This window comes from Mesocricetus auratus, unplaced genomic scaffold (assembly GCF_017639785.1).
Source record: "Mesocricetus auratus isolate SY011 unplaced genomic scaffold, BCM_Maur_2.0 Super-Scaffold_100676, whole genome shotgun sequence".
Taxonomy (NCBI): Eukaryota; Metazoa; Chordata; class Mammalia; order Rodentia; family Cricetidae; genus Mesocricetus; species Mesocricetus auratus.
In genome coordinates this window covers 2,438,458-2,463,285 of record NW_024429266.1, presented here as the reverse complement: position 1 = coordinate 2,463,285, position 24,828 = coordinate 2,438,458, and the positions used below count along the sequence as shown (strand labels likewise).

The 24,828-nt window shown below is 47.7% G+C and overlaps 1 protein-coding gene and 1 long non-coding RNA gene across 5 annotated transcripts in view; one reads left to right on the top strand and one right to left on the bottom strand.

The window, feature by feature from the left end:
* Hhat (hedgehog acyltransferase) overlaps positions 1-24,828 on the bottom strand; it is a 236,536-nt gene that overhangs the window by 106,519 nt on the left and 105,189 nt on the right. The gene's annotated exons all lie outside the window — the stretch shown is intronic.
* LOC121136593 lies at positions 14,788-23,948 on the top strand. The gene is made up of 2 exons (XR_005873628.1): positions 14,788-15,688; positions 22,665-23,948. It is a non-coding gene; the product is annotated as an uncharacterized LOC121136593 (long non-coding RNA).

Below are 24,828 nucleotides of genomic sequence, written 5' to 3'. Positions count from 1 at the left end.
TTCAGAAACTGCCTCCAACCCCAGAGAGCTGCCTCATCCAAGGCACAGCCCTGGTGGCTAAGGGAGAAGGTGACACTTGTCCAGCTCTACCGCCGCGCAGCTGGACAAGCTGTCTCGGGGACACCGAGACAGACACTCTTATCCACTGACCAGCAGCTGTTTTCCCTGTGCTTAATCATGTTCCTCCTCCTGCCTGCCAGGCGTCCACACCAGGACAAATGTCTCTATCCCAGAACCCACGCCAAGGCAATCGCATCTCTGCCGGGCACTCGGTCTGGGCAGAGGCTGGCAAGGAAGACATCTCAGGAGAGACAAGCAGGATGCAGGAAGGAACTCACACTGTAAGAGGGCAAAGCCTGAGCATTTTCCAGAGGTGCACACCCCCCACCCTGAAGCCCTCTAAAAGCTAGGTGAAGACCTGAATAATCTCTGTAGAATTCCAATGCCCAGAGGAGCTGTCCCCAAACTAATTCCTCCACTCATCCCCAGGGCACCTGTGCGTGTGAGGGTGTGGGCATGCATGTGTGTGGTATGTGCATTGCATGTGTGCATGCGTGTGCATGTGTGTGTATAAGTATTCTTGCACATGAACATGTTTGTACAGATACATGTACACATGTGTGGATGTTAGAGGTCAATGTCAGGTCTCTTACTCATCACTTCTTACGCATTTTTTCTTCCATTTTTTGATTTGTTTGCTTGTTTTTAGATGATGTCTCTAGCTGAACCTGTCTATACCAGCTGGCCAGCAAGCCTCAGGGATACTCCTGGCTCTCATCCCCAGCAGTGATGGCATAGGTGGGTGTTGCTGCACGCCGCTGTTTACACGGGTACCAGGGATCCAAACTTACACTTTTATAGCAGCTGTTTACTAACTGAGCATCTCCCCAGCTAGCTCCTAGGCTCCTGGAGCAGGAAGGGAGGAAACTCTGCTCCTGTTGCTGTAGCTGGCTTCCAGTAAGGACAGCTCCTTTCCCATCAGACTTTACTTCATCCACTATGGAGAGTGACAGCCCAGGCATTAACGCGATATCCTCAAGTGTGAGTAAAACTGTCACATTGCCCTTGCAAACCGTCGCCAATGCTAGCCTTACCAAGAGCCTGCCTCTGTGAGGCTTCATGTCCACTGACAAAGGCAAAGGCTTCCGGAAGGTGTACCTGGACCACCAAAACAGGCTGGGTCAGAAAACAATTTGTTTCCTGTCGATAAAACCTTTGTTAGTGTGCTGTTGTGACATTTAAAATTTTTAAGTGGTTGTGACTTGAGACTGAAAAAGAATTGGTCCAATAAATTTCTTATAAGCAAGAGGATTCCTGGCATTTTGATTTAGTGGCTCCTTGGGATGATAAAGTTTTATCATGAACAATGAAGGGGACAACATCAATCTCCCTAAGTTGCCATCGCTGGGTCTGCAGACTCAAAGCCCCGCCCTCTCAAAGTATTACTCTGAAACAAGGTTTCAAAAACACAGACAACACAGCTCCCAGCAGTCTTCCAAAGAAATGTTTAGACCGGTTCTTTTTGAGTCTCACTGCATAAGCTTGCTGTTCAGAGAATAGTCATACATACACACACACACACACACACACACACACACACACACACACACACGTGCGCACACACACGCACACACGTGTGCACACATGCACACGCACACATGCACACAGGCACACACACACGCACACACATGCACATGTGCATGCACAGACACACAGGAAATTAAAAGAATCATGTCTTCATCCACAAAGCACCTTAAGTACCTTAAGCAGCAGTGTGGTGTCAGAGTCAACATAATATATTTTTCAAAGCCGTTCTCCCGGAATCATGGAGAATGGAATGGGGAGGGAATGTAGAGAATAAACAAGGACTGGTCAGATTGGAAGCAACTTCTCCCATCAATGAAGATGGCCTCTTGCAGCCGTCTTTCCGATGTTCTCTGTCAGTCAACCAGTGCATGCGGAAAGAGTTAAGACACCCACCCCCATTTCGGTCATGCCAGCTGATTCACAATCGGGTAACACAATGGGATGTCTTGATTGTTTCTGTAACTAGGAACACCAGTCCGGGCACATGGCCTCAGAACTCAGAGGTCGCCTCTACCTGTCTGCAGACACTGGCTGGACTGCCTTGCTCCTCAGCTTCAGTATTCCAGTCCACTGAATGAGTTAATCTATCCCTATTCCACTCGACGCCCCAGTGAAATGTTAGTTGTTCTGTCTTTGTCATTCTGCACTAGGAATCATACCCGGGGACTTGTGTTTGCTAGGCTACACTCTATCGCTGATCTAGAACCCCAGCCCCTGAGCGTTTTTCTCATTAAGATTCTTGCCTCCTTTTGGCTGAAGGTGCTGAGCACACATAATGTCATAAAATAAAACTTTAATGAAAATGCACAGACCAGATGGCTAGGCAACCCTGTTCTCAGGCCACCGTCCAACCCATGCTGCCTGCGGCATAGCTTGTGACAAAATGCTGTGCCTGGCTGCGTCACACTTCAAGAACTACCGCCACTGGTTTTCATTCCCAGTCAGACCCCGATACAAGCAAGAAACGAGCCCATTTCCTTCCGGATAACTTTTTTAGATGAACCCAAGAGCAAGAGGCGAGGACACGCGGCCGCCGCCACTTGTCTCACAGAGGAACCGAAGCTGAAGCTCGCTTCAAATCACGTGATGTTGATTCAGCTGGGTGATTGTTTTTCTCAGAAAACTCCCAGGATTGTCCCCAGGACCTGCTCATCCCTGAGCACCTCACAATGCCACTGCTGGGACACAATCTCACAGATCCCACGGCACTCAGGAGAGGCGGTGACGTGGGGTACAGAGAGGGCCATTGGAGGGATCGGGACCTCGGAGTTGAGTCCTCAGACATGCCCCCCTGCACCTGGAAACTCAACAGCTCCTCATTTACAAAACCCACACACCTTTGTCGCTAGTCAATGGAAGATCTGGGGAGACGAAGCCGGTGTAAGCAACGTCAATGCCTCGCCTGCCAGACTCTGGGTCTCTAGTTTACATTTGCTAGGTTCTTAGTCAGCACCTAAGCTTGCTAGGTAGTCAGTACCTAAGCTTCCTAAGTACTTAGTGCCTAAGTTTCCTAGATTCTTAGTACCCAAGCTTTCTAGGCTCTTAGTCAATTCCTAAGCTTGCTAGGTTCTTAGTCAGTACCTAAGCTTGCTAGGTCTTAGCCAGTATCTTAGTTTACTAGGTCTTAGCATCCACGCTTGCTCAGTGCTTAGTTTTAGTCCTTACTGAGGCTCTCCTTAGAAAAATCATTCACATGATTATTGTAAATAAAGCTTATTTTCATTAAAAAGCATTACTTCCTGAAATGAACATGCACCTATGCAGCACATGTGTAAGTGGACAAGCGTGTGTATCTGTGTGAAGAAAACACAAGCTACCTGTCCCGCTAAAGAAAAACCATGCTGGCCGTTTGGCTCACTCCCAACATCTCCCTCGGCAACAGGGTCCAAATGTTCACAGCTTTCCACATTTGTTGTTAGACTAGACTGCAATTATAATGCTAATGATAAATGCTACCTGGGAGAGAGTCTGTTCCAGAACATCTTTTATGATTACAGGATTATTGCTTACATTAGGACTAACGATCCCGGATGACAGTCTTGACTGGTAAGCTTTCTCCAGATGCCTCTGTGCACTGCTTGCTGTACTATTAGCACAGCTAAGTTGACAGGTGATCTCTAGCTGACCAGTCAGTGACAAATGAGAGCCCCATAGAGCAAGTCGACGGCTCCCACACTTCACAATAGCGTTTGCAATATTTATTTTACTCCAACAATTTTCCAGCTACAAGTTGCTTCCTAAGTCTGATGTGATTGGGAAAACCCTTACACTTTTCCTCCGCTGCTAGGGACAGTTGTCTCCTCATGTCTGGGAGGGTTGGTCTTAAAGGCATGGGACAGAATCCAAAGAATGATGGCGGTTTTGAGGTAACCAGGAGGAGGAAACTGAGACAGCCGCTCTGCACCCCCCACCCCACCCCTCTGGCTTCTCTGCTTCTTCCAGGCCCCAGAACTTTCCCTTCTGCCTGTGGCCAACTTCCCTTGCCTCCTCTGGGTTCCTGCCTCTCCTGGAGTATTAGTTTGTGTTCCGTTCAGCTTACAGTTCCTGTGACTTCCTTTGCTGAGTCTCATCACCAACCATGGCATCTTCTCTATTCCAAAATCCTCGGAGGAATGCCTAGCTGACCAAGCCCCCCTCATTTGGCAGTTCTTACGTCATAGTGACATCTGAGTGATAGCCACCACTTACATCTGTCATTCGGGCTGGAGATGGCAATGTAGACTTGGGGCATGTCATATGGCTGAAAGCCTCACTCCAGCGGTCCTGTCAACCAAGATGATTCTCTAACAAAAGGGCTCGGTCAGAGTAGGCACCCCAGAGGATTTCCAGAAAACTCTATCTACAGAGTCACATATTCAAATATTACTGTATAAGATGCTCGTATGCCCATGGATGCAACAGTGGCATGGGTGTTATGGGATAATCAACTGATTTTTTTTAATGTCATACCCACTCCACAGGAGGAAACACATGTCTGGTACTATAAATCTGGCCAAAATCCCAGGGCTGGGGAGCTCTTAGTCTCTAGTAATGACCCTACTACTAGTACTACGTTGCTAAATGGAAATAGTATTTTTCTGCTCTTTGAATTCACATCTCTGTACCATAGATCAGTGCAGCCTCAGACCTCATGAGAGAAGTTTCTTTGTGGTGCATGGGGGTTAGCACAGGAATTCACAACTCGTCTAAGCGAAGAAAACAAATTTCCGTGGAGTGCTCAGTTACAAATGGATATCCTATATGACACATCCTGCCCTCCAACACTCAGGAATCATTGCATAAGAGGGATCGCAGGGACTGTAAGAGACAGAGGTCTGGGAGGGCTGGAGCAAAACAGTGTCTTCTGGACATGACAGGACAGACCACTGCACTTGTGATCTTACGACAGGGGGCTGCCTGCTTAAGACCTGTACAAGATCAAAGCGGCCATCATTCCAGCACGGGGAAGGGAGGAGTTCGCGAGTGTGTACTCCTAGCCCAGAAGCCATTGCCAGTTGATGGACACAGGAGAAAAGAGAGTTAGTTTCCCTTACGGTGTGGCCCCTGGTAGGTCAGCCATGCTGCAGTGGATAGATCCACACCTATTAGTATCGGGGCAGCACAAACACAGCGAGCTTTTTAAACGATAAAGAAAAAAGGGAGCACATGGAGTTGGAAGGGAGCTCAGGATTTCCCTGGGAGGGGTTAGGAAAGGAGTGGGGGGGGGTAAATAGGATCAAAGCATATTGTGTGCAAGTGTGAAATTATTTTAAAAAAATAAAAAACATTGTATTTCTTACGCAGACTCTCTTCCAGGTGACTCTAAGCCGAATCAAGTTGACAGCAGGAGCTAAGCCACGCTTACATTCTCTTGCGAAAGGAAGTAACCTGTCTAATATGTCAGCAGTGGCAGAGCCAGCCGAGGGATATCCACTTTGCAGCAAACGTCCAACGTAATGGCCCCCATAAGGGCATCCATTTGGCAGATACCTTCACCAGTTTCTCCATTACTGGTTCATGAACCAGCTATTAATTCAGATACATGGGTCTTCAAGCTGTAATAGAAGGAATGGCGTCCCGCCTCCCCGGGGGTGTGTCTTCCAACCCCACTGCAGATGGGCAGCACAGCCGAGGAACCAAGGATGCAGTCGGCATCAGGGAGATGCCCAAAGACACCCCAAAGACACCCCTACAGTGAGGCGGTGCTGGGCACAGTGTGTTTGAGCTGTCCAGCTGCATACAAGCAGACAGGCAGCTGATCCCCCAGTGGGAAGTTGGACAGAAGCAGCATCGTCCTCCTGATGAAATGTCCCGGTATAAAGGCTATGGAACTCCGTACACCAGGGGCAGCTGTGGAAAACTCAGAAAATGACACAAGTCCAGGGGTCTGGGCTGGGTATGAGGGTGGGAGGTGGTAAGATTCAGGGCACAAACACCCCAGAACATGCCTTTAGCAAGTTCACAGGCTTCACAGGAGTGCTGCGTGGTAAGGAGCTTACTAAACTCTAAAACCACCTCCCATCATCAGGAAGGACCCTCGGGGAGCCAGCAACATCCAGTAAAAGGACCAAGAAGCCCACGCCCATGCCCCCACCCGCACATGGGTAGCTCTCTGGTGGGAAAGCGGGATACGACGTGAGTAATGCCACTGTTAAACTGCAGCTGCTTCAGGCTGTAATTCAGAGCTCAGGGCCATGCTACGGCTTCAACCCTCTGTGTGTCTGTGTGTTCCCATGGTTCCTGCCGTTGGCTTAGTATGTTATTCCTGTCTGCCGGTTGCTATGCTACTCACAAGGGTTCTCCCACATCCCCAGATTCTGAACTGGAACTTGGTTGTATTTCTCATGCAGGTACAGCATAAGGCAGGAGGGACATATACCCCCACACTACACATACACACACCTCTACACATACAACCACATGCATACCACAGTATACACACACACATGCACACACACGCACATGCACACTATGTTACATACATATCATACACACACATACACAAACACCTATGCAGCATACATATCATACACACACGCGTACACACAAACACACTATGCTACATATATACCATACACAAACACAACTCTACACATACACCCACATGCATCGGATTATACATATGCATACCATAGTGTACACACACACACTATACTACATATATATCATACACACACACATACACACAAATACACTATGCTACATATATACCATACACACACACCTCTACACATACAACCACATGCATTGGATTATACACATGCATACCATAGTGTACACACACACACACACACACACATTATGCTACATACATAGCATACACACACACCACTATATACATGCCACACATACCACTTTACATATACAACCACATGCATCATATTATATACATACACATACCACAGTATATATACACATGCACACACAAATACACTATGGCACATATACACACACACCTCACAACCACACAGAAACATACAGAGAGACAGACAGATTAGCTGACTGACTGACTTTTGCCGTGTGGACAGAACCGCCAGCCATTCCTGCTCCAGTTTTCCTTCCCAGCCCCGAGAAGCCTGAGACAATGTCCTGAAAACTACCAACTGCAAAGCTGCATTGCTTCTTAAAGATTGATTTATTTATTTTGTACATATACAGTGTTCTGTCTGCATGTATCCTTGCAGGTCAGAAGAGGGCGCCAGATCTCATGACGGATGGCTGTGAGCCACCATGTGGTTGCTGGGAATTTGACTCAGGACCTCTGGAAGAGCAGAATAGGATATTCAGAGGCCCATAAACCATCTGACTAAATCACTTCATCGGCAGGACCTTCTCACAGAAGCTCAGCTCTAAACAGTGACAGCATAGCTGGACTCACTGATGTGTCCTTTGACAACACAATTATGAGAACATCGTGCATAAGTGGTAAGACCCTGCCCGAGAAGCTCATGGTTTAGAACGAGGTAGATGTCATCTGTCAAGCTCACCTAACTTCAGACACTCCCAGTCACAGAAACCCTCCTCCGGACAAGCCAGGGAGCAGTGTCCAGGGGTGGAGCCTTTTCAGACACGCCTGCTGTCTTTGGAGTGACAGTCCCTGACCGTGGCACCTGAGGCAGCCGTGTGCACGGGAATGATAAAGCCACACACCACTGAAGGGACAGCCAGGCTTCTGGATGCCGCCATCTCTGCCTCATCCAACCACCGTTCACGGTCACACCGAAATGCACATTCTGGAAGGGCCGATAAGTGAGGCTCTAGAAGCCATCATGGAAAACATTCATCTTTTCTTGGAGAAGTCCCTGTTTGTGGGATCCAACTCTCGGTACCAAAACAGCAAACAGATTCAGTTCAGCTTCTTGGGGATCGAGGACGGCTCTGGGGGGCCTCACTTCAGTCGCTACTTTTCTTTTGTAATTAGTATTTAAATATTTCTCATACAATATATTTTGATCCTATTATCTGCCCCCCACACACACAGCTCCCAGCTCCTCCCTACCTCCCTACCTCCCTACCCACACAGGTTCATGTTTTCTCTTTCCAGAAAAAAAGGAAAGAAAAGCAACCAAAAAAGCAAAAAAGACAAGCTAAAAGAGAAGAAAATTATTAAGACAAAAATAACCAAAGCTAAAAGTGTCCCCCTTTAAAAAAAAAAAAGCAAGCAAACAAACAAAAAAACATGGAGTACATTTTGTATCGGCCAACTATTTCTGGGCATGAGGCCTGTCCTGCAGTGTGGTTGCTATGCCGGTGACACTTCAACTGGAGAAAACTGGTTTTCCTTCTCTCCCAGCAGGTACCTATTGTAAATAGCTTCTTGGCTAGAGACTTTGTGTCCACTTCGTCTCTCAGTGCTGGTGTTTTTTTTAAAGACATTTAAAGACAAAGTGTGATCCTGGGAGCCGTGGATCGTTAGACAGGAAGACGACAAGCTTCAGGGAGGAGGGGCCCTACCAACTAAATTAATAATAATAATTAATAATAAGTAATAATAATAGGAGGAGAAAATAAACAGCACAGACATTGTGGCTCAGCAAATAAAAGTCAAACCAAAGGCCGGCTGGTTGACTAAAAGTCAGTCCTTAGCTGTCCCCTCATACTGCCCACTGGCTACCTTCTTCCCTCTGCCCTGTACAGAAGACTTGGACGAAGGCATGTCTAACTGGCTGATCTTTCTGGTGAAGCCCTGAGTGCTTGTTTTCCTCTTTAACGACTTATGGAGCACTCTAGGAGACCCCATCATTCTATCCCATCCCTGGAGCCAGACCACGGTACAGGAGGAAGCTCTGGCCTGAAGCCTGTAAAGACCACGGTTCTGGGTTGGTCCGGTGCTAATGAGAACTCCTCCACGTGCCTTAAGATGCAAGAGTCCCACAGTGGCAGAGTCAGAGCTAGAAGAGGCTTTAAACTGTAAAGCAGTTTACAGTAAGTAACAAACGCCTAGAAACCAGAAGTAACATGTCCAAGAACAAGGAAGGCCCAGAAAAGCCAGCTTGGACTTTCCAGCCTGTGAACATCGTGTGAAACATGAGCACCACGGGACCTAGAGATGAGTTGGATCAAGCCGTCTCCCCAGCACCTGGCAACGCTAGAGCAAGGGGAGATGATGCGTGTTTGCATCTCGTTCCTGCAGAATCCTCGCCTGTGTAATCAGATGAGCTTCCTCGGCTAAATGTTTTCCAGCTCATTATTTCTGCTTTGAAATGATTTAAAGGTTCAGAAATAATTACCTATTTTAATTTCCAAAATGGATTTCACTGCCATCGGCTCAGAATTAACAAACACACACACAGACTGATCTCTGTGAAACAGACTGACTGCAAGAAACCTTTCAATTAGAGACAGATGCCAGGGCTCTCAGGTTCTGAGTGGTTTTATGTCAAACTAGCCTGTTCACAGGCAAAGCCAGCCCCAGGTCTAATTGCTCTTTCATTCTATCACTGTTTTGTTTTGTAGTCTGACCTTCCCTGACTACTGATAGCGTCCTGTGGACCCTGCTGGAGCACAGAACCTGCTCAGGACTCCATCCTTTCCACAGGGACCACCGGCCCCTGTCACTGACTGAGTGGGAGCTGAAGCCACACAGGACGTGGTCCCCTATGGTCACATCTGCTAAACATGGTTGAGTGTCTATGCAGAGTCAGAGCCTGAGAGAACACTTCCTAGGAGCACATGACCCTGCAGACTGATGGACAGGAGACCGATAACAGAAGACTCACTTAAGGAACCCTCCTGGGTACTCACCCACTTTCCCAAAGTTTGCTGCTGTCTGCATGGTGTGTGCACATGTCATCCCAGCAGTTAGGAAGCGATCTCCAGTTGAAAACAGCTCATAAAGGAAAAATAAGCTCTTCCAAAGGAGTCTCATTGGCTGGCTGTGCTAACTACACTTAAGGGCAGGCCCTACGCCCAGCAGTAGATGACCAACACAAAATTAACTCAAATGTTTTTTGTTTTTGTTGTTTGGTTTGTTTTTTTTTTTTTTGGAGATTTTGTTTAGGCTTTTATTTAGCCATAGAGGTCTTTGCCTTGTATATCATGGTTTCCAGTTTTGTGGAGTTTGTGTCTGTATGTATGTGTCTGTGTAATCTGTGTGTGTATGTGTGTGTGTTTCTCATGCTGTGTTTCTTTTATTTGTTTGTTCATCTTGGTTTATTCTTGCTTTAATTCGCCTCTTGGTTTTCCTGAGAGGGGGAGGGGCATGTAGTTGAAAGGGTTGGGGAGGTGGGGAGGACCTGGAGAGGAGATGAGGGAGCAAAGCCATGATCAGAATACACTGAATGATAAATTATTTTCAATTAAAAGAAAGGGGGGAGTGGAGACAAAAGGATCAGGAGTTCAAGGCCAGCCTCAGCTGCATAGTGAGTTCCAGGCTATCCTGGGCTACGTGAAACCCTGTCTTGCACAAACCAAACCAAACCAAAGCTTGGCATGGCAAATAGCAAAAGCAAGGTTCAGACCTGTCTGTGGTACTCTGGGGGTCCAAAACAAAACGTTTGGACTCCTCAGTCCCTGTAGCTCCCCTTCAGTAGCTCCCATCAGCATCCCCTCCTCAGCATGTCTCTCTTAAACAATGCCAGGAACATTTCAAGCCCACAGTCTCTGTCTAGACTAAGGAGCCGCCACATCTTTGGTCTGACGAATACTTCTGAATACAGATATTCTAGAGAAACAGACACCACTTAGCTGCCATAGTTGACATATGATTGGGTACATGAAGCTTTATCAGCCCACATCCGCTTCTCTGATGCCTTAACACACTGTCCCATAAGAGCCTCTGATGCTAAAGTTCACTCCTGGAGTGTTCCAGACGACAGAAATCCATTGCCATGGTCTGTGGACCCAGGAGAGGAATGCACTTGTCTAAGAAGCACAGGAACCATGACTTCCCACGCTCTGGTATACACACCATCCTCTGACACCCCAGTGTGTGAGCACCATCCTCTGACACCCTAATGTGAGCACCGTCCTCCCAGACCCCAGTGTGAGCACCATCCTCTGACACCCTAATGTGAGCACCGTCCTCCCAGACCCCAGTGTGAGCATCATCACCCAGTGTAAGCACCATCCTCCCACACTGTGAAGTGAACAGAACACAAAGCAAGGATCCATCCTCTGTGGTCACCACTCAGACTCAGGCACACTTACTAGTGTGTCCCCCTTCTCCATCTTGAAGACTTGGCAGTCCACACACACACACACACACACACACACACACACACACACATACCCGGGAGAGAGAGAGCTCCCTTTTGTCAAATTACCTGCAAATGCTGGCACTTACTAAAATACTTATTTCCTAGGAACTTGTAACTTTTCAATTGTGCTCACACTGTTATGAGAATTCTTACCTCTTTTCCTTGTGCTCTGGACAAAGCTGCATGCATGAGTGTTTGTATATCATAGTCTGCGTGCGATTTTACATAGCTGGGGTTTTTCCAATTTTTTCTGTCACTGAGGGGTCTGGGAGAGCAGAGTGACATACTGCACCACCTTATTCATATACACACACATACACACATACATACATCCACACATATACACATACACATACATACATACATACATACATACATACATACATATTTTTACAGACACACACTATCCAGGAGCTTCTAGTTAAAGGCAACAGAATCTTCTCTGGCCAACAAAAAGCAAAAGGGGGCAGGGAGTAAGGAGCCTAAGCTCACAGAACATCTGGGTGAGGATGAGGTGCAGCTGGGCGGTGCCGTAATCATTCTGCCAGATGGCTCCAGTAGACCCAGCTCTGGGTGATGCTCCCATGAGCATTTGGACTTCTACTGCAGATCCCTGCCTCCGTGCTTGCCACATCAAAGCTGCATGTCTCTTCATTCCTGGGTCAGAGTCAGGTCCCTGGGACACCCTCGTGGGTCTCAGGACTCTCCTAATCTAACATATTCATCTGGTGTGGTTGAACGTCCAGCGCCCTTTGCTCTGAATATGCATTCCCTGCACCTGTCACCCCAACAGTCCTCGTGGACAGTCCCCAAGGCTGGCTCCAGCTCTTAGCCCAGGTGTCTTGTGATGTAGACAGTCGGACCTTTATAGTCACCTGGCAAAGTGGGAACAAGGGGAAAGAAGGAAGTAGACGTGAGGGTGTTTGTCAGAGAGCGGAGGACAAAGTGTCCTGAGACAGCAGGGAGAGGGTTAGTTACATCTATAGACGGCAGCTGCATACATGACGTCAAGGCAAGGCAGTGATCCGGGCCAGCTTTTGATCCAACCTTCCGATGAGTGGATTGAAGGAAGCCCCCAGGAATAAGGAAGAAATGACAGGTAAGATTCACGCTAGAGGGGAAGTGAAAGATGAAAGGGGTGCTCCCAACAGCATGAAGAAAACCGGGCAGATACGAATAACATTTAATGGGAGAAACGACACAGCTACAGATGAAGTGGGTGTGCAAGTTTGTGACAGTTTAACAACGATGGTCACCCTGATGCAATCTACTATCACCCAAGGACAAACCGGGGCGTGTCTGTGAGGGAATCTCTGCATTGGGGGAAATAACCTCCTCTCTATGGGCTGCCCAGGTCCCCAGACTGGGATCGTGGACTCCATTAAGGGAGGAAGTGGACCGAGCACCACTTCTTGACTGAGGATACAAGGTGGCGTGTCTTTACCTCCCACAGCCATGACTCACCCTGCCTGGATACGCTGTATCTCCTCAAACTACGAGATGACAGTAAACCTCTCTTTCTTAGGTTGCTTTTGTCAAGTGATTAGCCACAGTAACCAGAAAAGCAACTATGTAACGGGGAAAGGAGTTGCTAGGATAATCCCAAGATGCAGCGTTGGTGTGTGTGTTCTTGAGCTGGAATTGTTGAGAGGGAGAGGAATGAGATTAGCAGAAGATGGGAGGATCCGTGTGGGCAAGCGGGGTGACTCTTCAGGTGGTGGCTCAGGACATGATTGGCTGCTGGACAAGGTATAGAAGACCCTAATCATCTCTGGGGCATGTAGAAGCCTGCTTTGCCACCTGAGACTGAGAGCGACAGCATTGATGACTCAAGCGTCTTATCTGCTATCCGACAGGATAGGCAGTAGCTACTACTGTTACAGAGCTCTAAAACTTCAGCTTTGCACCTGAGCTTTAGAGTTTGCCCTGCTAAGAGAGGAACTGTCAACTCGGCAACCATCTGTGGCCAGATATGCAAGAGGTCCACCCCGGCACCAGGCAATTGACTCTCCAGGACCCAGCCTCTGATTCAGTTCTGAAACTAGACATCCGGAGGTTGTGAGTATCCACAGATTCAGGGCTGGGTCCCATAGGGCAGTCCCCCTCCTCAGATACCATGGACAAGCTGCTGCCTGAGTGACCAGCTGAACACTGACAGTTCCCAAGATACCCGTAGTTGATTTTGCAGGATGACTCAGGATCGGGGACGCACTTACATATGTTTGCTAGTTCACAGTAAGGCTCTTGGGAAGGACTCCACGGACAGATCACAGTGGGATGGTCTGGGAACTGCTAAGCCTTTTCTGAGTACTCCACCTCCTAGGTACCCCCCTCATGGTACCCAGTCTTAACATAGAAAGCCCCGAATGCTTTCTTTTCCTTTGGGCTCTCATGCAAGTGTCACAGCTGTCAGGAACAACAAAATCCTTCATTTTCTTCCTGCCTGGCTGGCTTGGGGGTAGAGGTGACAAGATGAGGCTGAATGGCCCAACCCTCTCTACTCACAGCTGGTTCCCCTGGCAACCGGTCCCCATCCCGAGGCTGTCTGTGTGGGTCTATTAAGCTTTGCCTCATTAGAGTGAAAGAAGCTTCTAAAGGATTCAGGGGCTGAGCCCGACTTCTAGTGCTCAGGGAGTTACAGAGGTCTTAGCAGATCCATGTAGGGACTGAGCTCAAAGACAAAAACCCCAGAGCAAAGGTCCTCCCGGTGTTCGAATCTCCAAAGGCTTTAAGGGCTCTGTGCCAGGAACCAGGGACAGAAACCAAGTATCTATTCGATATTCTGCCACAACATCACGGTAGCTTTACTGAATTGTAATGAACTTGAATTTTAAATAGTCACGTGGGATTAAGAGCCAGCATACTGGCTGTCACAGATCTGGACAGACGCTAATACTAGACATGCCAGCACCACTCACCAGAGGCTGATCAGAAGTTTATCTGACAGAATTCTCTCTTTTCGCAAATAAGAAAATCCAGTCCCAAGTAGAAGTGACTTGCACAAAAACCACCACAGCAAAGAGATGTCAGGCAGCCCCGAGCCCAGGGCTTCCATGCCTGACTTCATGCTCTTTCCAACTCACAGGAACTGTCTTGTGCTGATGCAAAAAAAAAAAAAAAAGCTGCAATTGTCTTTAATTCTGGTATGTGGAATCGATGCCTCTGATGGAACAAGCCTGCTGAAGATCATGCACTCCCCCTGCCGAGCACATCGTCCCCTGCCCATTGGGTAAGCAAACTGCCTTAGTTATCTTTGCTATAAATAACAGAATGCACTCCAGCTAACCCTCAAAAGGAGCTCATTAAAGAAGTCCCCATAGCTTGAGTGCAGCCTCCGAGAGACCCTTGCAGGCAGCTGGGAGCCGATGCAGCCAGGGACTGTTCACAGATAACCCCGCCACAGCTCACTGGTGCCCTTTCAGAACTGAAACTGGGCTCAGAGCCAGTAGGTCCCTACCATGGGGAGGGGGCTGGGTGGAGGAGCTCCAGCCCAGCACCTCTATCTCTTAATAAAGCGGGTGTCACTCTTGCCACTTGGGCTGCACGCAGGGTCACACCTCCCACCCACGCGTGACTGTCCAGAATCTTAAATCTCAAGACTGGGGCTCTAAGACCTGTGGTGTGCAGAAAGACAGAACGTGTCTGGCTTCCGCCTTGCATTGTGACCCTCTGAAGACAGAAAGAGCCTCGAACATAGGAAGGCAACTAAAAGACCCATCCAACGAACGAGCCGTCTGCAGTGGCTACAAGATGGGGAGTCCTACAGCCCCACTTACTAAGAGCACCCCCCCACTCAGACTCTCGAATTTAAAAGTGCCTTTTAAATTCTGTATCGAAGGCACTTCCGTTAATATAGCAGGAGTTACATTTTAACTTATTGTCAGGTGCATTTATCTTCAGCAATGGCCACTTGTAGAAATGCATATGGGAGTCTGAACTGTGGGTGCCAACTCTCGGAGTGCAAAAAGTTTTCTTTGGTTCGTGTTGCCTTTAATCTGTATTTTTCTAATTAACAAATCCAAAATATAGTACAGTCATAAAGACAAAAAACACGAAACAAAACTCTAGCAACATTTTCCTCAGAAGCAACAGCGGCAGAGGCGGAGTGAGCAATGGGCCACAGAACTATCTAAGAATCACAATCACTGACATGTGGGCCATGATCAAGGTCCTTCCACCCCACAAAGGAATGAAAGGCATTTCAAGACGTTCAGAGTGTCTACGCCTGGAACCAGAAAAGCAGTCCTGGCACGGACTGTGATGGAAACTGGAACCCAGGCTTGCTGACGAGGTCAGGAGACAGAGTTGCTTGCCATGAGAAGAAAGTCCTCTCTGTGTTCAAGCCCCCGCACTAGGGCAGCTGCCCATGCCCTAGAAGGTGCTGTGGTGGTCCACTGTCAGTTAACTGCCTCACATGAGTGTTGGTAAGTTGTTAATCGTTACTCCTACCCAAGTAAGCAGGGCAGTGAGACAGTAGTTCTGGGTGACTGCGGCCCAACCCTAAGTAGCTTCAGAGCAGCTGCTACCACCCCTTAAGGGACAAGCACCCGTTAGACACCCTGGGACCGGCTCCTTGGAGGAAGACAGAACTTCTCACAAAGTCTGTCTGACTTTGGAAAAATGGATGTCAGACCAGGCCGCTCCCCTCCTCAACACCCTCCACCTCCATAGCTCCTCTGGCATTTTTTGTTGCTAGTTGTTTTGAGACAGAATAATCCCCCACATAGACCAGGCTTAACCTTGAACTTACCATGCCCCTGCCTCAGCTTCAGTGATGTTGGTATCACAGGCATGCACCGCCAGACCCAATTTGGCATTTAAAGTGGTTCCCCAAGCCTTATCACTCTGGCCACACTTTCTTCCTCCTGGTCAGGGCAGACTTCGGGTTCCTCCATCCTGCGGGCCCAGGTTCCCTTCAGCTCCTTGAATGTGGTCCTTTTCTTTCCAGGGCTTTGGGATGACCTTCCCTCTGCCTGGAGCAGTTGAGTCCAGACCACCTCCTTGCCGGTCTCATGGCCTAAGGGCTACCCACTGCCCCAGCGAGGCAAGGCTTCCGAGCTCAGGCCTGTGTCCTCCAACACATCATTGCTACATTGTTGCTTGCTTGCTTGTTGTTACATTGTTGCTTACTTTCTTGCCTACTTGGCATAGATTTCCCATTTTCAAGTTTTTATTGGTGTAAAAAACTTCACATGAGATCTACCCTCTAAACAGACTCCTGAGCTTATAGCACAGAGCTGTTAACTAAAAAGTCGCTGGTTGCAAAGCAGATCTCTAGAACTCAACTCATCTTGTAGCACTGGGCATTCTACCTGCTGGCCGGTAACTTGCAGCTCTGGCTTCTGCCTGTCCTGGCAAACACTGTCCACTGTCTACTGCTGTGAGTCTAATTCAAGCTCTCCATATGGAGCCACAGGGCACCACTGTGCCTTGTCTCATTAACAACCCCTGGATCACCTCTGTTGCAACGTATTGCTGAGTATTTGCTGTATGGAATGGAACTAAGATAGGGCGACTGTCTGTCTTGTCCCAACATCTCGCATGGTTACACAAATAATCAAATTAAATAGAAAGTAAATAACTGCGTAACATTTTTATAGTTTTAAAAACTAAAATTTATCCAAACCATTTTGGGGAACTTGCAGATATTGGGCATTGTGGGGACTAGAGAATATACAGGTAAGTGAGACCCCACTCACTGTCTAGAAGGATATGTGACATGTACACACACACACACACACACACACCTATATTTAAAAGCATAGATTTCACATACCCCTGATCACAAAAAAGTCACTTCGTATTAACACTGATACCCTGCTCTGCCCAGCTCTGCAGGAGCAGAGCTAAAGGTCGAAGGTATGCTGGGGGATTCTAGGGTCAGAAAGCTTTGTAATCAGTGCCCACAGGAACCTAGAGAGAGATTGCATAAAGGAGACATCTAGGATGGGTTGCAGTGGGACAGGATAGAAGCACTTACACCAGTGACTCACTAGCAGGTAAAGACAAAACCAGCCTTTGCCAAGTCCCACTGCCTCCAGGTACAGTGCTGAGTGACTTGCATACATACAGTCAGCCCTCAGTAGTCTCAGTAGTCTCAGTGTGATGCAGGATGTCACACACACACACACACACACACACACACACACACACACGCCACAATCAGAAGATGCTCTAGCTCCTTATATAACGGCATAGTGTTTGCACATGGCCTGTGCACACCCACTCCACCTGTCCCCTTTGCCTGTGCTCAGGACTGATCCAGAGGGCTGCAAAGATGTAAACACCGTTTTAATAAGACCATGTTATACACGATTCATTACTTTAAAAACGTCTACTAACACCAAAAAAGAAGGTGTTACTGTTGCAAAGTAAAAAGGAAATTAAATCCAGTAACTAAGCAAGTTGTCACCTCCGTGTGTGTTAGAAATAAATATGCAAGGCTTTTGTTTCCCATTACCCCCTGGATCTTTCCACTCAGCATCCCACTTGGTTTCCATCTGGGAACCCAAAGGAATCAAGAGGGACCTCTGAACACAGTGGCTGTCTCCCTTCTTCTCACCCTTTACCCTGAATGAATCCCTCCCTTGACCACCTGACTCCTTAAATATGCAAGGGAGCCCCTTCCTGACACCTTGAACATCACACAATCCCAAACAGATCTGCAATGATGGTGAGCAGACATCTTCCTCGTGAGCATGAACCCCACAATGAACTACAGTAATTCACTTTGTAACTGACGCTGCTCTCTACCTTAAAAGGGGAGGGGCTGTTGCTGGCACAGTGACCTACACCTGTAGTTCCAGCTACTCAGTAGACTGAGACAAGAGGATCACTTGAGCCCAGGGTCTCAAGGCCAGCCTGGGCAAAGAAGCAAGACTAGGATTTACAGTATTTACGGTATTTACTTTGTGGCTCTCGCTGGGACTCCAAGTCAAGCGTCAGTTTGTTTTTTGAGTCCAACTCCTAAGCTAAAGAACTGGAGGCATGAACCAGTCAAACACGAGGTGTCAGCAAAGGAAATCCAGAGGCGGGTGACGTTAGATTGCTCGGTTTGGCAGTCCCTGTCCTTTCAGGGATTTGAGATGCCACATACACACCGAAAAGGCTGGGGAGAAAAAGATAGAGCGAGGAGTAAGCAGCCACCTGGTCTACCTTCCCTCCATCAGAACAAACCGCATTTCAGGAGGGTGAAGTGAGTTTTCTCAGAAAAATCTGCACGCGTACAGAATCCAATCTGCACTAAACACCATGCGGCGAGCAGAATCTGTCCATGTATGAGAGGGATCTCTCTAGTTTTGTTAGTTATTGTGATTTTTTAAAAAACCTGACCAAAACACAGGACAGGGATGAGCTTGGTCAGAGTCCTTCATGGAAGGAACTCAAGCCATTAGTCACACCTCATTCATAACCAAGAGCAGAGAGAATAAAGCCAGCATTGCTTGAGGGCCTAGGGACTGGTAGTGCCCACAGTGGACTGGGTCTTCCTACATTAATTAACAATTAAGACAGCTTACCGCCCCTCCCACCCCATACATACCCCACAGGCACCTCCATCCTGCCCTCTTCCCTGCCCCCACCCCTGCCCCATACATGCCCATAACCAACCTGCTCTGACAGTTCCTCAACAGGGTCTCTTCTCAGGCAATTGTGTGTTGTGGCGAGCTGACAACTAAACACTAGCCACCACAGGAATTTGTTTTCTAAACGACACACCAACTCCACAAACCTTCTCAAGAGCTCTAGAACCATCCTGGAGGCTCACAGCCTTTCCCATCCACCTAAATACAACCCAAGGCAGCGTTCTCACTCCGTACTTTGGGAGTCCTAACAAGGTGTCAAACAATGGCTTGGATGAGGCAAACACAGTGTTTGAAAGAAGTGCGTAAATTTTGGTTTAAAAAAATTTACTTCACTATTGAGGGGAAAATGAAAGACACCTACTCAAAATACACATTTGAAATGGATTAAGAAGTTAAATGTACACAATATTTTAAAAAAATAAGGAAAGACATTTTAAGGGGAAGTCCTGTGTTTATGTCAATAAAGCACTGTTGGCCAATAGGGAAGCAAGATAGGTGGAACTAGGAGTCCAGGAGGACTCTGGGTAGGGGAAACACAGGGATTCACGATAGAGCCCGCCAGAGAAGTAAGATGTCTGGAACTTTTCTCCGGTAAGAGAAATACTTAGATTGGCAGTTATGGGGTAAATACTTAAGTCAGAGATAGCCAGTAAGAAACAAGCAAGGCCAACAGCTTCAAAATTAATACAGCATCTTGTGCGTTATTTGGGGACTACAACGTGGCAGAGCCCAGGCGATTGGTGGGGAAAAACCAAAGTGGCAGGCAAGGAAAAGGCTTTACTCTACAGACATTTTTAATGGTTTTATATTTTATAAGCACATAAAAACGGTGAGGTTGAAATTGTTAACTAGAAGGGTGACCCAGGTCTTCTTTTAGAGGATAGTGATGCTCTGCATTTTAAAAACTGTCTCCCCAGGAAAAGATCAAAGAAGGGGGATGGCACACTGCTAATTAATTACTATGGCAACACACCTAACAAACGGCCACAGAAATAAGGAAGGGTTCCTTTAGTCTCACACTTGGACGTCGCACCCTTCACGGCAGGATGGCATGGTTTTGGGCACGCGGAGGCTGCTGATCACATGGCATTAGCGGTTGGAAATAGTAAGAACTAAGTGTAGGTGCTAACCTCACATCCTCCTTTTTATTCAGTCCAGGATCCCACACCGTAAGATGGTGCTCCCCACATTCAGGGTTAAACCCATCTCTCCACCCAGTGGCACGCCTCCAAGGTGATAACATCCGATCAAGTTCCCAATGAAAACTCTCAAGTCCATCCTTTGTCAGCCAAATACCCTCATATCACTTTCAACTGTAACATTCCACGCCTGGTCCTCCAAGGTTTGTGGCCGCCAGTAATGAAACATATTTATTTCATTTTTAGGAGTCCACCAAACCTTAGCACGTCTAACATTTTCAAAGTCCTAAGGGTCAAAGTCTCCTTTGCAACTCAAGGCAGATCCCTAACTGTGAGGCCCTATTCGATAAAAGACAAGTTATTTAAGTCCAATATCCAGTGCCACAGAGTTCATTCCCATTCCAAAAGGGAGAAGTAGAAGATTGGCAAGGAAAACCAGACCAGAGCAAGAACAAACTCAACAGCAAATAGTCAAACACTGCCGTACCCTTCCAGGACCTCAGATTTGGCGGCATCATTTGGGTCCCAGCAGCACTGGATAGACCAGGCCCTTCCATGTTGGTGCCTGTAACACACGACAATCTTGAGCCAGCTCTCCTCTGTGCCTGTAGCTCCCCAGGAGATGTCCCCTAAGGCCCTGGCATTTCCAGCATCTTGGTGTCTTCATTGCACCTTGGGGTTCACCTTAACAGCTTCTCATGACGTCTCCCAGGGCCATTACGCAGGGACTCTAACCCTACTGGGTACCGCCTGGCTTCAGCACCTTTTAAACCCTCGGTAAAGAGCCTCTGTACCTTCTCAGTCTTGAATTTTGCAAATGTCTTCAAAGCCAGGACCATGGAGACAACACTTAGTTCTGCTGCCAGGCTGAGGGGCAGTCTGGCACTTCCCAGTCCAGATGCTTAACGTTTGTTCACCTTGGTGGCTGAACCCGGGAGAACACTTCCTACGGTGGTTGTTTTCCAGCAGGAACTCCCTTTCAGAGGAACTGGAAACTCAAGACTTCTTTGTCTTCTGCTTTGTTTTTTTTTGTTTGTTTGTTTGTTTGTTTTGTTTTGTTTTCCCTATTTCTGTGATTAAAATACCCTAAAAAATAACTTAACAGATAAAGGATATATCTGGGGTCAGAGTTCCAGTAGGACATGGGCATGGTGGCCGGCAGGTAAGGCATGGCGGCAGGAATAGGAAGCTATCTGGTCATCCACATTCAGGAAGCCAAGCATGAGCAAAAGTGAGACCAGGCAAGTTTCACCGCCCTACCCTAGTGACTACTTCACCTCCTAAAGGTTTCCTAAACGGCACCACCAGCGGAGACCAGGTTCAACCACACGGGCCTATAGAGGACACTTCACATTTCAAACCACAACACAGGCTCTTGCCTTTCACAGTCTTACAAACTGGACATCAGGTGCCATCTTGCCTTTAAGACGCCTTTCCTGTGGCCTCAGTTCCAAGTGCAACTCAATTGCAACTGATGGCTCTAACGGTTATAGGCACTGCATCTGCACCTCCGCAGACAGCACCTCCATCCACTCACGCCGCCTCCATCACCCTCTGCACAGTTTTCAAGTCCTTCAGGTTTCCATTGTCACCACAGACGTCAATAAACTCATTGAGCAAAAACTATCCCCCAGCCTGAATGCTGTTGTCTTGAGATTTCCTACACGAAACAGTTTAGTTTGCTACTTTTGAATTCAAACTCTCTCAGTTTCTCAAGGTGTATGTGGAACCCAGCCAGACTTTGTCAGAATAGAACTTTAATGGCCTCTGACCTAGGGCCCCAACAGAGTCCCTGTTCCCCTCTGAAGCCTCATGCTAAGACCAGGCTTTGCTGTCTGCATTTCTCTTTCCAAACTCCCCTGGAATGACCCACTGATCTCTGCATACCAATTCTGGGTCTTCTCTAGCCCATAACTCCAAATGCTTCTACAGCCCCGCTATGAATCAACTCTAAAGATCTAAGGGCCATATGGCCAGGTTGACCACAGCAAAGGCCCCAACCCCTCAGCATGGGATTTCCGTATTTGTTCCTTTTCGTAGCTATGACAAAACTATGGTTTGAGTGTATAGTCCATCTTGGCAGGAAAGTTTCGAGGCAGGAGTGTGAGGCAGCTGGATACACTGCACCCAGTTTGGAAGCAGAAAGAGATGGATGCTAGAGCTTGGCTGCTTTTACCTTTTTTCCTTCTATTTATCCCAGAACCCAAGCCCAGGAGGTAGTGTCACCCACACCGAGTGTGGATGTACCCTCCTTAGAAAGACCTCCCTAGATGGCCAGAGATGTGTCTCCTAGGTGATTCCATGTCCCATCTGGTTGACATTGAAGACCACAATGAACCATCACAATTAGTGTGTGTCATTTGCCTTGAAGGGGTAGGGCTATAATCCAGCCCTGAGGCACACATCTACAGTCACAGCTACTTGGGACCCGAGGCAGGAGGATTGCTTCCATCCACGGATTCACAGACAGCCTGGACACTATCTGTAATTCTAGATGAGACAAAACTGCAAAGCTGAAGTTTTTTTAAGTACAAATCTTTCTTTACTTTTTTTTTCCAAAGCTGGACTAAGCTAAATTTAAACACACCAACCTATTATCCATAATGAGACAAAGGCATTCTATTCTATGACTTTTTTTTTTCTTGCCAAGCCAGTCATTTTCCCTTTTTCTTTTGTAGTGACACATGAAAACTCCCAGCCAGTGTCTTCTGAGGTTCTCTGATGAGTGGCTGTTCCTGCCTCAAGAATGTCTTTGATTTTTCTAAAGACGAAGAAGGATGGAGCCCACGACTTTCCTTCAGTCGTCATAAAACACCAGACGAAAATACTCATGTCTCCCATATGACTGCCCCTTCCTGCCTGAGCCCTGCGCCGTGCACACTCGCATAGACAAGGAAGCTCCGTCCTTCAGCTCTGAGATCACAGAGTGGGCTCCGGGGAAACTTAACATTGCTCCAGGGAAGGCAGCATTACCACCATCCACGTCAAAGGCACAGCTGACTAATCAGATGGGCTGCACTTCCTTTATGCCAGCATTGAGCATCTGAGAGAACCTGACAAACACAGGGAGCATCTCCGGAGCTTGATAGTGCCATCAAATAGTTATTAGAACAAAACAAAAACAAACAGTAGCGGTGCCTATCCCTTTTACACATCTTTTACAACGGTGAATATATATTCCCTCAGAAAGAATCAAGTATAAGCTCGCTCGTGTGCTCTCTCTCTCTCTCTCTCCCTCTCTCTCTCTCTCTCTCTCTGGCTCATAGATTTCCTCTGGGGTTGTGTCCACAGAAAAATGTCACCCTTTTCTGGTGCACTGCAGGGCCCCTGACCACAGCAAGATACACTCCGCTGCTACGTACCCTCTACAGCCTGGCGTTAGTATCATTGGTCCACTGAAAAAGTTCTTATCAGTGTGCCCAACCTTGAACACCCTTGGTTTCTCATGCCTAACCTCCAAAGCTAGGAGAAGGCAAGCTGGGAAGCCAGGAGCAGCCCATCTTGGGACTCCTGAGCGAGAAGAGGCCCAGTCTGCTCCAAGCATCTATATCTGCCTAACCTACTTCCTGGGTAAGGGAGCCAGGAAGAGGCCCTTTGGGGTCTTTAAGTCATTTGCTAAGGGATGCCATGTAGTGCCGTCCTCACAGGGTGGAGGGTGAAACTCCTGCTCACAGATACTGGGGTGCTGTCAAGAAGGGAGATGTCATTCATTCCCCAACCATAAAGCAGCATGTGTTATTTGCTGTGGCTTGTAACACGAATAATAAAAACCCAGAGACAGATATTAGGGTTCAAGCTGAAGACCAGAGAAGCAAAGCAGCCAGCCACTATCTCTTACCTCTACCAAGGCTGAAATGGAGATCCCGTCTTCCCTGTAACTGAAAACTAAATGCCACATGAGACCCCTTGCTTCTTCCTATATACCTCTCTGGTGCTGAGATTAAAAGCATGAATTCTGTTATTCTTTTAGATTGACTCATTCTTGTGTAGCCCTGGGTGGTCTTGAACTCACAGAGATCCTTCCGCCTCTTCCTCCTGAGTCCTGGGATTACAGGTGTGTACCACCACTGCCCGGCCTCTATGGCTAGCTAGTGTGGCTAGCTTTGCATTCTGATCCCCAGGCAAGCTTTATTAAATCATAAACACTGAATCACCACATTGGCTGCCTTGGAGTAAGGGGTAAGGTAAACCCCAGGGTTCACAGGGCAGAGAGAAACCTCCCTTCCCCACACCCCGTTTGTTTCACACAGTAGTCACTAGCTACAGCCTTTCTAAAAGGCTCCATCCAGGGATCTGGCACCAGCGATGCCTCTCTCTCCTCCATACCCCACATACCTGGAGTCCGACAAGGAAATGAGACCCCAAGAGCAGGCCATCCTCTCAGTCAAGGCACAAAGTGACAAGGATAAGCTCAGAATGTCTTCCAGTCAAATGTAGAGGGTTTTGTTGTTGTTTTGTTATTGTTTTGTTTCGTTTATTTGCAAATGACAGCATCCAGATGCATCCTTGTAGGAGACGAACAGCAGGCTCGCTCTCCTGGTCTAACGTTACCTCCTCCTCTCTCCCATTTCATTCACTCACTCCCGCCACAAATGCTTGTTGAAGGGTCACCCCATGTAAGCTTCTCAGCTTGAATACTGATACACAATTAGGACTTGACCCCTGTCCTGAAGAAAGCTACTGGAGATATAAGTACCAACTTGTTCCCACCACAAGGCGTTGGGGGAACCATTCCGCGAGAGTACAAAGTACCAAAACATCAAGTCCAAAATCCACAGTGGGCTGGACGTATAGGCCAGCAGCGAGGGTTACCTAGCAAGGACCTGGGTTCCGTGCCCAGGT